Genomic DNA, 15,724 nt, shown 5'->3' on the forward strand with positions numbered 1-15,724 from the left:
TCTGGGCTGCACAAACATTATTGCTCCTAGGTCCCAGGCTGAGCTCTCGAGTCAGCAAGCGCCAGGACCATTAATAGTGCAGTGACAGTGCTTAAACTGGAGCTGCCACCACTGCAGACACAATAATTCCTTGTGCCTGAGGAAGTGATTAGCAAAGGCCCTGTGCTGCATTTTTCATCACCCTCTGCGGAGCGTGATGGAACTACATCTGAGGGATGTAGCTGGAGGGGAAAGGGTGCAAAGTGGGCCTCTGGGGCTATGGGCCACATGCCACCACCAAGTCCTTCCCTGTAGCTGTGTCCATACCTTTCCCCTCGTGTCCAGCTGCTGGAGCCCCTTCTGCAGTTTCAGGGCTGCTCTGCGACTTATTGTCGAGTGTTTACTGTCATTGCCGGGGAGACATTAGTTCAGATTATGTCAAAACAAAGTTATTCCAAGCTCTATCCTAGAGAAAAATATTATTGTAAGCACTGATTGGCGAGAGGCGGTGTGTCCACCGCCAGCAATTCCAAAGCCCAGGGGGTGGGGGGAGATAGGATCTTTGTTTTCCAGCCAGGCTCCCAGCCAAGAGCAGCCAAAGTTGAGGTAGAAGGAAGATTTTGTGAGGCAGCCAGCAATTCAGGTCAAAGCTTCAGTTTCTCCAGAAAAAAAAAAAAAAAATCCTTTAAACTGTAAAGAAAAAGTCCTGTTCCAGCCCCAGCCTTGGCCAGAGAGCGTATGTGCCATATTGTCCAGGAATTGAATGTAAGGAATCCAGATATGCCATGTTATCCAAGAATCACATGTAGGAAATCCAGGAGTGACTTGTTATCTAGGAATCACATGCTGAGAAGCCAGACACAGCCTGTTATACAGGGATTGAATGCAAGGAATCCAGATGTGGCACATCAGATGGGGGCTGGATGCAAGGAATCCAGATGTGCTGCATTACCCCAGAGCTGCAGAGAGGGATGAGAAACAGGCAAACATGTGCAGGCTGCAGCTAGCCTGAAAGTGCAGGTACCCAGCTGGCTCCAGCCTTAGCTCAGAAACATGAAAAGCAAAAAGCAGCTTCAAATCCAGGGGCTGTGAGCAGGGCTAGGCCAGGCAGGTAGGGTGAGGGAGCCTGTGGCCAGCCTGCAGCAGGGCAGAGAGGCACTGGCTGGGGTGGAGGCAGCTCTCTGGACTGAGACCAGCCCTGGAGATGAGGGTCAGTGGGGAGAGGTGATGGTCCTTCTCACCTGTGCTGGACAATGTCCCCAGGGCCACCAAAAGAGGTCCAGGAGCAAAAGGGGCCTCGAGGGCAGCTGGCAGAGGAAGGGAGATGGGCCAAGGAGGAGAGGAGACAATGCAAGGGTATAAATGAGTCTAAAGAGGTACAAATGAGGACAGCAAAATGCAGGCAAAGTCTCAGGAGAAATTCCCAGACAGTGAGATAGAGTGGGCAGTGGACACTTCTCCCCAGGGGCTGGAAGGGGATGGATGGGAGCTGCGGAGCTGGCTCCCCGGGGAGGTCAAGGGGATGGAGCTGAGGGCAGCCCGGCTAGGCAGGGTGCCTGGTGGTGGGAGCCACACGGCCCAAGCCCTGGGGACCTGTGTGGGGTCATCTCAGCAGGGTGGTCACCAAGACCACCCCGGGTACCAGCCCCAGCTGAGCAGCAGGTCAGGGGTAGCACAGCCAACTCAGCCAAGGAGATGGGCACTGGGGGAGGCTGCATCCGCACAGCTGAGCCAGCACAGATGCTACCGCCACCCCAGCACCCTGGGAGCCCTTTCACAACCCTGGGTAGTGGTGGGGGAAAGAAAACCTACACCAACATGTGTCCCCTGGGACCACCACCCAGTTCAGCTGGAGGGAGACATCTCTGCAGAGTCACATTCCCACTCCTAGCCCTTCCCACACTGCCAGGACATCTTTGCAGGAGCTGGGTAGAGCTTCAAAGCAGCCAGTGCCATCCTCTGGCAGTCGAGGCTCATGTGGTCCCATCCCCGAGGGAGACCAGGAATGGGTCACACCATCCCACTGCTGGGGCCAGACAGCAATCCAGTGCTGTGAGCTTCCCATAACAGTGCCCTTCAGGGCTCAGGTGTGCTCCTCTGACCACATCCCCTCCCCTTCAGGATGTGGTTTTTCATCTGCTTCTTCTCTCAGTGTCTATTTTCATCGCTCCCTCCCGCCCGTTGAACAAGTGCCACAGAAATAAAGTACTGGGCGGCTCTGGGGACTGGCCAAAGCACAAGCTGTGCAAATGGCACCAGGCAAAACGCACAGTATTGTTCTGGCAGTGAAACAGGCTCTTTAGAGACTGGCTAGAGCCCTCCTCTTCCCCAGAGCTCCCGGAGGAAGGGGCACCCGCAAGGTGGAGGTAAATTGTGCCCCAGCCCTGACAACACACAGAATCAGCAAATTCTCCCTCATTTTTTCAGGCCAGGCTGTAGGAAGGAGCAGAGGAGGGGGGAGCCGGCAGGGGTGGGACAGCAAGAATGCCCCCAGGTAGGCGGGCAAAACAGCAGTAAGCATCTGAGCATATTGTTGGATGTTCTGGGAAAAGAGCTGCACCCAGTGCCTGATCCTGCCCGTGCCATCATCCAGGCACCTCTGCTGAGTGATGACAGCTAGCTGGGAGACTGTTCCTTAGACTAAGCAAGCTCCTTTCGCAGACACACTGGTGGGTGTCAGCACCACCAGCTGTACCCTTGTCCCCAGCATTTTCTGCTGCTTGTCTGTATTTCATTTGGTGCTTATATCTCTATCCCATTAACATCCTCTGTTCCTCTGTGATGTCTCGTTCATCTCCTATATAATTTCCAATGTCTGCCACCATCCTAGTTTCATGTTCCTCTGTGGGTGGTCTGTGGCCTGAGCAGTTCTTTGCTGCTGGACCTGGACCTCTGCAAGCACTCTGACCCCTCACTTAGCTGGATAACCCCTATCAAAGAGTAAAGCTCTTTTGCCTCCATTAAAACTGCTCTGACCCCTCTCAGCAGCCTGTCCTCACCAGGGAGGAAGGGGATGCAAACGAGCACTTGCTTCTGCTCTGGGAATCTCCTCCATGCATGGTCATGCTGGGCCTGTTGGACAGCCTGGTATGGCTCTCAGCAACATGACAGTGTTGTGGCTTGTAGGCAGACACCATGTGTCCCTCTTCTCTGCAGCATGTGGCCATGCACTACCCGGCAGAGGCAGTCCCATCCTCTTCCAGTTCCCAGCTCAGGTACCATTGCTGGCACACTTCGGTTCATGTACCTGCACTGCCTTGCACGTGAACTTGACAGCGGAGAAGTGACAACCTGTGTCCCATCCTCTCATGCAGCTGGGTCACAGTTGGTGTCCTCCTAGTTGCAATGTGGTCCCAGATCCTCCAGTTCAACCACAATGCTGTCTCCATGTCTTCCACCCTGATGCTGCCTGGAGGCCTGAGCCTAATCAGAAACCTTCCTCCAACAAGAAGCTGTGCACAGTGATGAGCACGTCAGGCAGTTCCCCACAAGAGCCATGAAGGAACGGGATGAACACCATGATTTGATCCTTGTCAGCAAAGGTTACCTGGAGAATTTCTCCTACAAGCTGGCCCAAAGCCTTGCTTGCAGGAAGACATTGTGGTGCAGCGGCAAAGCTCCAGGCAATGGTGAATCCTCCCAGCATCCAAAAATCTCCTCCGGTGCCTGGAGACCCTTGAGGAGAGGGAAACTGCAGCTTGTTTCGAGGCTGAATTTGACTAAACGAGGTTTCCAGCCAGTGGACTGTAGCATTCATTTGTCTACACTCCCAAAAGCCTCCTCCACCAGGAAACATCTTTATGTGCAAGTACCTATAAAAATGATCACGTCACCTCCCAGGCTTCTCTGAGTGAGCGGGATAAGCCAAGCCTCACATCCTGCAGTTCATTTCCCAGCCCATGGGACCAGGGTCCATGATGAGTGGACACCACGTCTGGTTGCACATCCTCCTCCTGGGCCATCAAACCTTGGCTCCTGGCAAGTCTCCAAGCCCTCAGTATCATCCAGTCTTTCCAAGACTTGTTCAATGTCAGCGTCAGCATTTCAGGGACTCTTCCAGCAGCTCATTCCTGGCTTGAGGGTGTAAGTTAACCAGATCTGTTGGTCTGCAATCCCACAGCCTCCTCTGTTACAGATGTTAATTTCTTAACACACACACACGCACACAACCAGGACTGATCACATATCTATGCTTTGACCCAAGCAGACTGCAGTCATCTATTGAACACTTATGTGTTTGCTTGTTACAATTAGACTCCATTTGGTTTGTGCGCAGCTGGAATTGGGGGCTGGCTTGATTTGGTCATCCTAAATGTATATTTTCAAAGGCTTCTCACTGCCATTAGCCAGCGACAGCTCACTGATTTCTTTGGCTTCCTCTTCTACCACAGACAGTTCTTTACATCACTGCAGCCCTCCCTTTTCCCCATCCTCCCTGGGATGCTCCACCTTCTCCAGCCCATGGGTTGGACCTTGGTGTTTGACACATCTGAGGTTCTCAGCAAGAAGCCTACTCCGTGTAGGAGATGTCTCCTGCCTGCTCTGCACAAGAGATGGCAGGACAGATGGGAACATGCCATGGACCAGATGGACTCTGCTTGAAATGCTAACCCTGGGTATTTCATCACCACACCTACCACCTTACCCTGGGTCTGTGTGCAGCCAACCTGCCAGAGCTGTTCCCAAGGTGGACAGAGCAGCCCAGCCAGGAGGCCGGGTGCTCTGCTGGGTCTAAGGGCAGACCCTTTCCGAGGTCTTCACCAGCTGCCATTGTCCCACAGTCCCAGGAGACCACTAAGGTCTCTCTTCTCATCTGATGGCCACTCTGCTCCACACCACAGCCTTCCCATCATCTGACTCTGCCTGCTCAGCATGAGTCACCCCTCCAAAATGCATGGTTGAAGCTGAAGAAGGAGGATGAGGAAGAGAAAAAGGCAGATCACCCTCTTCAAGGCAGCAAAACAGAGCGAACACTTCAGCCTTTATTCAGCTTCCTTTCCTCTACCTCTACCTCTGATGCCAGCCAGGGTCTCTCCTGGTTCCCACCTGCTGCATCACTCAGGGCAGAGTGGTCCTCCCCCTCCAGCTGCAGGCCACCACGCTTACATGTCCAAACCGCCTCTGACAGCTTCTTCCCTGGGAGAATTATTTTGGTCTATGAAATCATCGCTTTTGGGGCGCTGCTGGGATGTCCTTGAATGAGTCCCAGTTTTTGCTAACACCTCCCACTCTAAATTTACAGTCTCAGCCAGTCATGCCAGCAATTGTTTCACATTTTAGCAAATGACCTTTCAGATGTTCAAATAAACACTCTTTTCATTGATCTCCAAGGCAAGCGCAGCCACACCGCTCTCCGGTGCCTACAGATCCCCCATGCCTGAGCCCAGCAATTAGCCTGTAGAGTGGAGCCCACTTGCTCATTACCCTGACAGTGTCCAGACCTTTTTGTAATGACTGACTCTTATCTGTGATTTTTAGAAACTTTCAAGAAGTTATGCTGCTGGCTGTACAAGACATCCGTTAAGCCTCTACCAGGCATCTCCAGGGAAAGAGCTCTTTCCCTCTGGAAGCTTTTCCTGTAAGCTGCAATCACATTTCCCCTAAAGGACCCTGTCTCTAATTAAGGAAGCTCGGCTGTCTGCGGGGCTTGATGCGGGTGCCAGAGCTATCAGCAACAGTGTCTGCTCCCCTCCTGCCCTTGGGCTGAGCCAGTGCATCTCCCCACAGCCGCTGCGTGCCCTGGGTCACGGTGCTTGATGAAGCTGTTCCAGTGCTTGAATAACCACTCCTGGCAACAGCACTTCATTCATTCCTCATCCCATTTTTACCTCTCTGTGAGGCAGTAAAACCCTTTACCTTCGGAGGTTTGGGGTTTTATTTTCATTATTCGCCACGGACAGCTCTGCAAACACCCTGCATTCAGACTAGTCCTTTGCCACGTTTCTGGCAGCCCAGGGGATCAAGTCCCTCCCAGCTGCCTTTGTTCCTGAGCGCCGGGTTTTTTGGCGTAACTCGCACTATTTCTGGCAATAATTTCTCTGGACTGACTGCTGCCACTACATTTGTATGGAGTGTTGGGCACATAGCATGAGGAGAATTCATGTTTCTAAAACCAGCTACGTTGAGGACATGTGTAGCAATGCTGCAGCTGGGGTCAGCCACCCAGCCACAGGCACACGCCAGTCTCCTGGAGACTCCTCTACCTGGCCCACCTCAAGCTGTCACCCAGGTGCCCCAAACCTCTGTCAAGGGGCTCAGCTCACCAGCACAGGTGACTAACAGTGGCGAGCATCCAGCAGCAGCCCTCTCAGGGTCCTGTGCCCACCAGGCTCCCCTCATCCACACATATGGTCCACACCACACTCTCCAGGACCTCCTTGATCTCCCAGGTTGTGGGACCATTTGCAGGAGGAAAGTTGGCAAGGTTTGGGTACCAAATTTATGAGGTCTTCATATGCGGTTGAGCACCGGGCACACTTTGTTAGGCATTGGAGATGATGTGAGTAGCATTGGCTTGTTGGTCACACCAAGAACCGCTGCTCCAGGAGCTGCCCGTGCAGCACTGCCTGTTGTCTCCCACCCCTATGTTACCTAACAGCACATGTGACTGGTGCATCAGCAGTGATGTGAACCTTGCTCCAAGAACATTGCATGGACCATTCCCCGCTCCACGCATCTCCCATGGCATCCGGATTCCTCTGTGGGTGTCAGCCAGGGCAGGAGTATGGTCACCTCATCCCTCATGGAGCCACATCTCCAGCATGGGGGTTTACATGAGGCCAAGATTTCTGCATCATGTGAGAAAAGGGCCAGATCCCACCACGCCAGAACGGGCACTGCTGATGAGTGTGCCCACAGGTGGAAGGACAGAAGCCATAGCACCCTTGGATCTATTTCCCACCCAGGCAGAGTGGATGGGAAAGGCCACTGATTCCAGCACAATGCCAGTCTTCTCCAGGAGAGCCTTCACCCTGAAGATCTGCAGCGTGTCATGCTAACCAACTAGGGACCCCAAAAAGAAGACCCAAATCCAGAGGATAAAGTGGCAAAGGCTGTCCATGCTGCTGCTGGTTAGCAGAGAGATCTGCAGGGGGGCTCATCGATCCCCATGGATGCCAGTGCCCACCTGAGCTCCCCATAGGTGTGGAGCAGCTCTGCTCCAGCTGTCCACAGAATATGCAACATGGAGCAGCCCTTGGGCCACCACATGGGGTTTCAGAGGCGCTGGCAGCACAGGCGTCGGTGACTCATGGAGTGAGAACAGGCAGTTCTGCGGGACTGGGGAGCCCGGGGAGACAACAACAGTCTGAGATTTATTCCATAAAGCAGCCTCAAAACAAACCCAAAGAATGTTTATTATTTTTCCTATGTGGCAGGGAAATAAAGCACGATTGTCTTTCGCCTGGAAATGCTGGCATCCCCACACACGGCTCCTCCACTGAGATAGCATCCGCAGCTGGACACTCCCAGCCTTGAGTCAGGGCTGCCTCTCCATGGTCCACACCACAGAGGAAGGGAGATTTATGGAGTGACTGAATCCCTGGGATGGAGCCCACTGGGAAAGGTCATTCCAAGCCACAGGAGCACCTGCCACAGACGCAGTCACTTGCGTTTTCTTTCCCTCCAGCACAGTCCCTAGGCTAAGAGTGAAGGATATGCACCAAAGAGGGATGCCATCACCCCTTCCCCCACAGCTGTTTCTCCCCTGACTGGGGGATTGCACTGGTGGCATGAGAGGTCTGGGACCTGCTGTGGGGCTGCTGCATCAGGATGTTTATGTCAAGTCCACACCTTGCAGGCCTGCTGCACCCTCCCTCAGCATCCTCCCAGCCCAGAGCCCACTCCCCCCACAGCTCTCCCACACCCCTCCTGGCTCCAGCAAAGGCCAAGCAAGTTAACAATTGGGATATCATTGGTCGAACAGCACCTATGCCAGACCAGATCCTCTGCAATGAGGTGCCAGCAGTGCTGGAGTCACCGAGCAAGATGTTAGAGATTATGCAGACCAAGGCATATCAAGCACTAGTGCCCAAACACCCCACAGGCAGCACAGATTCACCCCAAAACCCAGGTGGTCTCACCCTACACCACATCCCATCCAGTTGCTCTCTTTTTCTCTCTAACACACCTCTTCCAAGAGACACAAGCCCTTGCATCCCACCCTGGGGTGCTGTTCCCCAACGGTACCAGTGCTGCACCCTCCTGGGCTGCCATTCCCCAGAGCTGCACCCTCACTTTCCTCGAATCAGGAATAGCAGCACTGAGACTGGTATGAACAGAGGGTGCATGGGGATGGGGTGCAAACACTACTGGGAGAAGAGCCGGGGCAAGGGCAGGTGCTGGCAGTGCTCAGATTAGCAGCTCATCAAGATGCTAACACATCTATGTGCAGCCTCACAAGGCACCCAGGCTGGGAAACCAAAGGACAGACTGCCCCAAAGGGCGCATTGAAGCCACTGAAAGTCAATGGCAGGAAGATGGGGCGGTAAAACTCCCAGGTGAGAAGACAGAGGGCCATGAACCCAGCAGCAGTGTTTTGCCTTACAATTTCCAGAGGTGGGCAAGGATGAAGAGAATAAAGACTGTGTGCAGTGCCAGCCCATGCATGCCGACTGCAGTCACCCCCAGCTCACGTTTTCCACATGCCGCCATCCCCTTGACAAGCCAGCCTGCAAGCCAGGCTCCTGCTGGCCGGGGGCCTTCCCTGTGATTTGGTCTTGCAAGTTTTTCCAGCTTTGACCTCAGTCCTGCTGCAGTACACACAGCCTCGGCAGGCTTGGAAGGGCTGGAGCACGTCCCACTCCCCTGCCCTGTCTCGCAGGGCCCAGCTCTTTACAAATCAAGAATGTTTATTTAAAATAATTAAAAATTTAAAAAAAAATCACATAGAGCTAGGGAAGCCCTGAGACAACAAACAAACATGAGTGCAATACTGAGCTTCAAAAGGGCAGGCAGAACCAGTCTGTGCCTCATAAAATAATGAGTAAGTATTAGGAAAAGATCCTTAAATACCACAGATAAAAAAAGCAAAAGCATCTGGCACAGGCCAATTGCAAAGAACATCTCTTGCCTGAGAAACTTAATTGTTTTGTCAGGAAGAATTACTGGAAGAGGCCAATTAGAGCTGGATTTTGGTTCAGTTCCTGGCCTGATGGCCCCTAAGATTAGCACCCACACGCATCTCAGTGTCCCGAGCAGTGTCACACCAGCTCTGGCCCAGTGTACGGAGCAATGCCTGGGGACTGCCATGGGGCACAGAGATGTGTTCTGGTTTACATGGCCACTAGCCACCCTAGGAGGGGTTTCAGGGTCTGTTCCCAAGGCCCAGGCACACAGGGTCCCAAAGGGCTGGACTGCTGTTGCACAGAGATGTGTGAACAGTGAAAGCAAAGCCCCTGAACCATGGGATGTCATGGCTGGTTCATTGGGGATGTCCTCTGAAGAGTGTGAGAAACAAAAATTGTGGAGAGTGGCCCTGAGAGCTGGAGAGGACAGTGAGGAAAGATGAGTTTGCACCGTGATGGGGCAGCAGGATCACCCCTGGGCACAGGCTCATGCTCAGAGGTGCCATGTCCAAGAGCAGCCCATCCCAGCCTATGGTGGTATCTGGGAGAGGACGTGCAGCTCCATCAGCAGAGTGATGCTGGCAGGTTAGGACCATTCTGGCATCGGGTCAGTGCTGGAGCCAGGAGAAGGGCCACATCCCAGGCAAGTACACTGGAAAAACAGCTTTAACCAGAATCTGCCATGAACAGCCCAGGGCTCGGTAATGAGGTCAGGGTCCTGGGGCACCCTTGGGGAGTAGCCCCCACCCCGCATCTTCTCCACCCTTATTCTGCAAACCTCCTTCATGGTTTGCCCCTTCTTTGACAGCCCCCAATAGTGCCATCTCTCAGTGCCTTCAGCCCTTCAGGCACGACAGTCACCTCACTGGGCAAGCATCCCTGTGCACTATCAGAAAATTACGGAGTAACTGACATTGGAGGGGGCTTGTGGAGGTGTTAGATCCAGCCCCACTACCCCCAGCAGAGCAGGTCCAACATGATGATGTTGGCTGAGACCACGTTCAGTCAAGACCTGAACACCTCCAAGACGGGACATTCCACCAACCACCTTGTTCCCATGTTTGACCACACTCATGGGGGAAAAAATTTTCCATCAGGAAAAAAAAATATTCCCCATGTTGCAACCAGTAGCCATCATCTCTCATCTTCCTGCTGCACCCCAGCAAGCTGAGGCTACCAGAACACGTGGGCATGGAACAGTGCCAGCCCCCAGCGCCCGCCCCTTCCCTGCTGCTCCCCTTCTCCTGCTCCTCCTCACCCCATGGTCCTGCTACATCACCCTGGCCAATCTTCTGGCCAAAACAGACCCATGCCCTGGTGAGGGGACAGGTGGCCAGTGGGAGCACTTTCCCTCTGGGTAGGTCCAGGTTTGCAGGTGCATGCTTCCCAGGAGCCCTCGCCCTGCCTGTGCGCAGGGGCTTCAGGCTCAGGGCCAAGGGGAGTGCAGAGGTCGGTGAGGGCAGTGCGGGAAGTGGAAAAGGGCAGAGACAGGGAAAGCTTTGGAACAACCCTTGCTGACGGAGAAATCCATTCACAGCAGACAGCCACCCAAAGCATGAGTGAAACCAGACCCTGGCAGAAAGATAACAGCACAATTACAGAGAAACTGGAATTCAAACCATGGCTTGCTTGCTCTCATAGGGGGAAAAGAGCAGACAAAATAACAAAAGACTGACCACACGCACACAGCCCCCAGCCCTGGCCCCTGCCTGCTGGGCACTGCCCCAGGGAGCTTGCCCACAGCAGGAGCTGGGAGCCAAGGCAGGGGGTCATGCCCACATCCACCCAGGGATGCTTTTGTGGGGCTCCTTATGGTATTTGCCCTCTGGGGAGCACTGCCAGCCTGGGGGCCTGGTAAGCACCCTGGGGGCTATGCCCACTGGCCCCCACAGGCTGGGGTCCCCACTTCCCCAGCATGAGGGCCCTCACGGCAGGGCTGCAAATAGTGCCCAGGACCTCACTTATTTAATTAATGGATCCCTGTCAGCAGGGAGCAAGCAAGAGCAAGGAGGCAAGTGGTTGGGGGCTGGCAGGGTGGCAGCTGGAGGCACACGGAGGAGACTTCCACCCTGAGCTCAGCCTCCAAGCACCCAGGGATGCAGCCCTGAGCTTGAGCCTGTCTTGGCCCTCCCGCTGCCTCAAGCCAGGATGGATGTCTGGCAGGCCCGTGGGGAAACCAGCTGCTCCCACCCAAGCCCCATCAGAGGTATAAAAACACCAGCAGCCCCAGTGGCCATCAGGTCTCCAGTGCTTGCTCCCCACTGCAGTCCTGATGACAGGGCCATTCCCCCACTGGTATCATTCACGCTTGCAGAGGGCAATCAGGGACAAGCCCAGGGACAGCAAAACCACTGACTGACTTTGCTCCGAGAGGAGCAGACCATTTGCTGTGGATGCATTGCCCTGAACTGTACATCACTGGCATTTTTAGGGTCCCACAACACCGTTCAGGAGTCATGCATCCATGCTCACACCCCAGCACAGCACCCACTTAGCAAAGGTCCTGGAGCAATGTGCACCCTCACACAGCCTGTCACCCCTACCCCAGCAGTGACAGACCCCTGCAGAGAGCTGTACCTTGGTGGTGGGTTTCCCTGCCTGGGCAAGTTTCTGGACTGGGAACCACATGTCACACCAGCCTAGGAACAGGGCAGCAAGGGGGCTGTAAATCTGGGATTATGAGGTATAATCCTGGAACATCGGACCCCTGGCACTCACATTATGGGATAGAAAACATAAACTAGTCCCTGGGAAAATACACTGAGAAAGGGGGGCTCTCATCATCCCTGACTCCCAGCTCCCAGGATTGGTAGGAGGCTGCCCGTCTCTGAAGGCGACAGGGCAACTCCACAGAACACCACTAGCTACAAGGTCCCCTCTCTCCACCCAGTGCAGAAGCACAACGTCTCATGATGTGCTTGTCAGGAGGAGAGCAGCAGACCATAAATCACTCCAGATGTGATGGGAGCTGGGTCCAGGCCATGACCATGGCAGCCCCTTCTTCTTCCCTTGCCAAAGGGAACAAGCAGGGCACAGGGGCGCTGGCTGTGCTGTTGCGAGACGCAATCTGTCTGCAATGCTGCTTGTCCAGCCAGGGGGCTGAGTAGCCGCCGTGTGTATTTATATCAAACAAGGGGAAAGAGTTGTATTATTTTTTTTTTCAGTACAGCAGGAAATAGCTCGGATAGTTACATACCTGGTGAGATGGCCGAGGAACCAGGGGCCAACAAACATAGAAAATCTGGCATCACCTGGAGCATCTGTGCTGCACGCAGTTTGTAAGCATCCAGGACTCTGTGTGTATCTGTATGCCAGACTGGGGCGGGGGGGGGGGGGGGTGGGGGTGGGGGGGGGGGGGTGGGGGGGGGGGGGGGGGGGGGGGGGAGCAGGCAACAGGTCACAGCAAGGACCCCCACATATGGCCAATGCTTCAGGAACTGGTGGTGAGTGGCCAGCCTGTACTGGGTGGCTTGAGGCGAAGCACTGAGCTCCATTCACCCAGCAGTGAAGCACAGCTCTCCAGCAAGCTGCAAGCAAGCACACGCAGCCCGGCCACCTTCCCTTGGGGCCAGGTTCAGACACCCCCTCGCATCCCCAACATCTGGTTTATCTGCTGATCCACAGCCCAGGAAGGTGTCAGGCTCCTCCGCAGCCCACAGAGACCACAGGAGAAAGGTCCAAAACAGGACCTGCGCAGCCCTTGTGCTTCCTTCTGTCCCAGCCAAGAGCCAGGACATTGCCACAGAGAAGTTCACTGCTCCTGCTGCTCACAGCCCACCATGCCCCAGCACAGGACCTGGCACTGGGCTGCTCTCTGGTGTTGGCAATAGTAGGGGCTTGACTAGGGAACTCCTGAAGTCTCTTCCACCCAAATCTGCCATCGGTTGTCTCAGAGCCAAGGCACATAAAGCTCTTCCAACCATCCCAGACGCCCCATAACGAACTCCAGACCAGCAATCCTCGTCCAAAGCCCACCGTGCCAGCCAGAGTCTCACTGCTTGCAGACCTGGTAAAGGTCACCTGGCTGTGGCACCAAGGGGCCTTATGGCAGGACAGCTCCAGAGGAGAGCAGACATGAATATGGCTTGGTCTGGAAGAGGAAGGCTGTCTCTGGCTTGGCCAAGCATGTCATATCAAGTGGGCTGCAAGAGACCAACCCTCAAAAGCAGGGGTAGGATGAACCTGGAGAGAGTCCCCTAGAGCTTTGGGGACCTCCTCCAACACTGGTACTTCACTGCTGCTGTCTCAACCCCCAAATCTTATTCATACCAAGAAAGCAATTGTCCTTCCCGTGCTGGGGTCAATCAAACCAGGTCCCTCCTGACCCTGGTCTCCAGCCCCCACAGTGCTCCCCCAGCCCCACTACTTCCCAGCACTGTCAGCCTGACTGCATCTTCTTGCCTGAGAGTTTCCTTTTATAGCATCTCCTTTAATGAGGTGGGTTGTGGGTGGAGTTTTTTATATCAGATCATTTCTTCAACATGTCTTCAACAATAAAAGGATTATTTTGAACTCTGAGCTGGCCGTCAAAGGCTTCTCAAAGGGCTGTGGAGTCTGCAAATGCATGGTCTCCATTCAAGAGTGGTGAGGATTGCTCTTTGGGAACCATGCCTGCACACAGGTTATAGTAGTTCCAGGTGATTTCTGCTCCCTGTTGACCAGTGTGAAACATCATCAAACACGTTCCTGCAGTCAAAGACTGGAGATGTGCCTTTTCCACCTGCCTTTCACTCACTGCAGAAGAAGGTTCGTTGCCTTCCCCTGAGCCAAACGGTGGGTGCAGTAAGGCACCATGCATCCCACACATCACCACTAGCAGAGGTGAACAGCAGGAACACAGGACCCACACAGGGTGACACATCCTCAAATACTTGCCCAGCTTACAGCAGTTTGCAGTTCATGGACCTCCTGAGCCAGAGCTGAGCCTTTTTGTGTGATAATCCCTGGTGGATTTTTCAACCATGAACTTGATCTGAACCCACTCTTTGAACCCACGTGAGCTCCTAGTTTACTTGTTCTCAAAGATAATCCACAGATGAGATTTCTTCAGCCAGTGTTCAAAGTGTCATAAGACAAAAGCCCACCATCAGGCTTTTGAAAACACGGACTTTAGCCAAATGCCCTTTACCTCGACCTCCAGCCTACCCTAGCCTGAGCTCTCAGCCCTGCGGGGAGGACATCGGTTGCACTCCCCACCCAACACCAAAGCAGAAAAGGAAAGTAACCAATCAGCCATACCAGATCCAGCTGTGGTCACACCTCCCAGGACCACTGGGACCACCAAGGACCACCTTCATCTTCCCTGTAGACTTTTGGAAATATATGTGCCATCTCCAGCAGGTTGTGCTGCATCTACCCGTGCACTCATGTTACCCTGTCTCTAATGATTTAATGTTGTTTCTGCTGCCTGGGCCCCTCCTCCTCGTTCTTGAGATAATTGCAGAGATTTCCATTTTGCCAGATTCCTAGCCTCTCTCTGAACTTACTCCCTTAAAGCTGTTTCTGAAGGACCAGGCAGCTGCCCTGCGGTATCCTCCCTCACACATGCTTCCCAGGAGTTATTACGTAGCAGTTCTCAGCCCGTAGTCTTCATTTTGCTACTCTCCCTCCTTCCTTTTCCAAGACATTAATTGCACATCCTCTTCCAGCTGCATCTGTGAGTTAGGATAGACCCACCACTAGACTGCCTAACCAGGTCATTTGGATCAACATGGGTTGGAGAGCATTCAGACAAGCAGCTCAAGCCAGGAAATCCAAAGATGCAATCCTCCAGCAAAAGCCTCCAGAGCTGAAATCCTCCAGCAAAGGGAGGGCAAGCCTCAGCAGCCTGGAGTGCTTGGTTGACATCATTTCAACCAGAGGAGAACAGATGAACTCCAGTTCATGGTCACCATCACCCAAACTGTTATCATCTTCTCAGCCCATTGCTCTCTGCTGGTCAACTTGAGAGACAAAGCTGCTTCTTTCTCCTCTGTACATGCTTTCCATGGATGTGCTACACGGTCCAGGTCTGGTGATTTGACTCCGGTCAGAACTGGCAAAGCTCAGCTCAGGCTCAGCTCAGTTCAAGAAAAAAATAACGGTTTGATCTATTCGGCTCCACTTCCCAAGGGAACCCCAAAGTCCTCATTTGGGGAGGATGGGCAGGGAGTGAAACAACCAAGGGATCCTCCATCCCTCCTAGCAAAGGCAAGCTGCTGGGCTCACAGGAGAGCTGGGATTCACAGATGCCCCTGTGGAAGGAAGACCTGGGCTCCAGGACATAATACAAGACCCTGAGGGTAAAATAAATAAGGGCAATTAGGTGCAACACTCCATCCTTATTCCTGAATATCAGTAGAGTTGAGTGCTGGTAGAGGAAATTACAAACTGCTTTTTAAAATTCAGATACTCAGATGCCACCTGAGTCCCAGTGTAAACAGAGCTGAGATGCCTTGACCTCACCAAATGTCCAGAATTGCTTTAGGATTATCAAGGTGGACCTCAACAGATAAGCCTCAGGCTACCCAGGGCTCACCAGGCTGTCTGCTTGGGCCACAGCCAGCCTCACCGAAAGCACTGAGTCATCTCTTACAAGTGACAAGAAATCCTTTGTTTATTTACAGCCACTAATCCACTCATTAATTCCTGTTCCAGTGAAAGTTTGCACCTTATTACTGAGCTGGACTTTTAATGACTTC

The sequence above is a fragment of the Falco naumanni genome, chromosome 1, assembly GCF_017639655.2.
Source record: "Falco naumanni isolate bFalNau1 chromosome 1, bFalNau1.pat, whole genome shotgun sequence".
Classification (NCBI taxonomy): Eukaryota; Metazoa; Chordata; class Aves; order Falconiformes; family Falconidae; genus Falco; species Falco naumanni.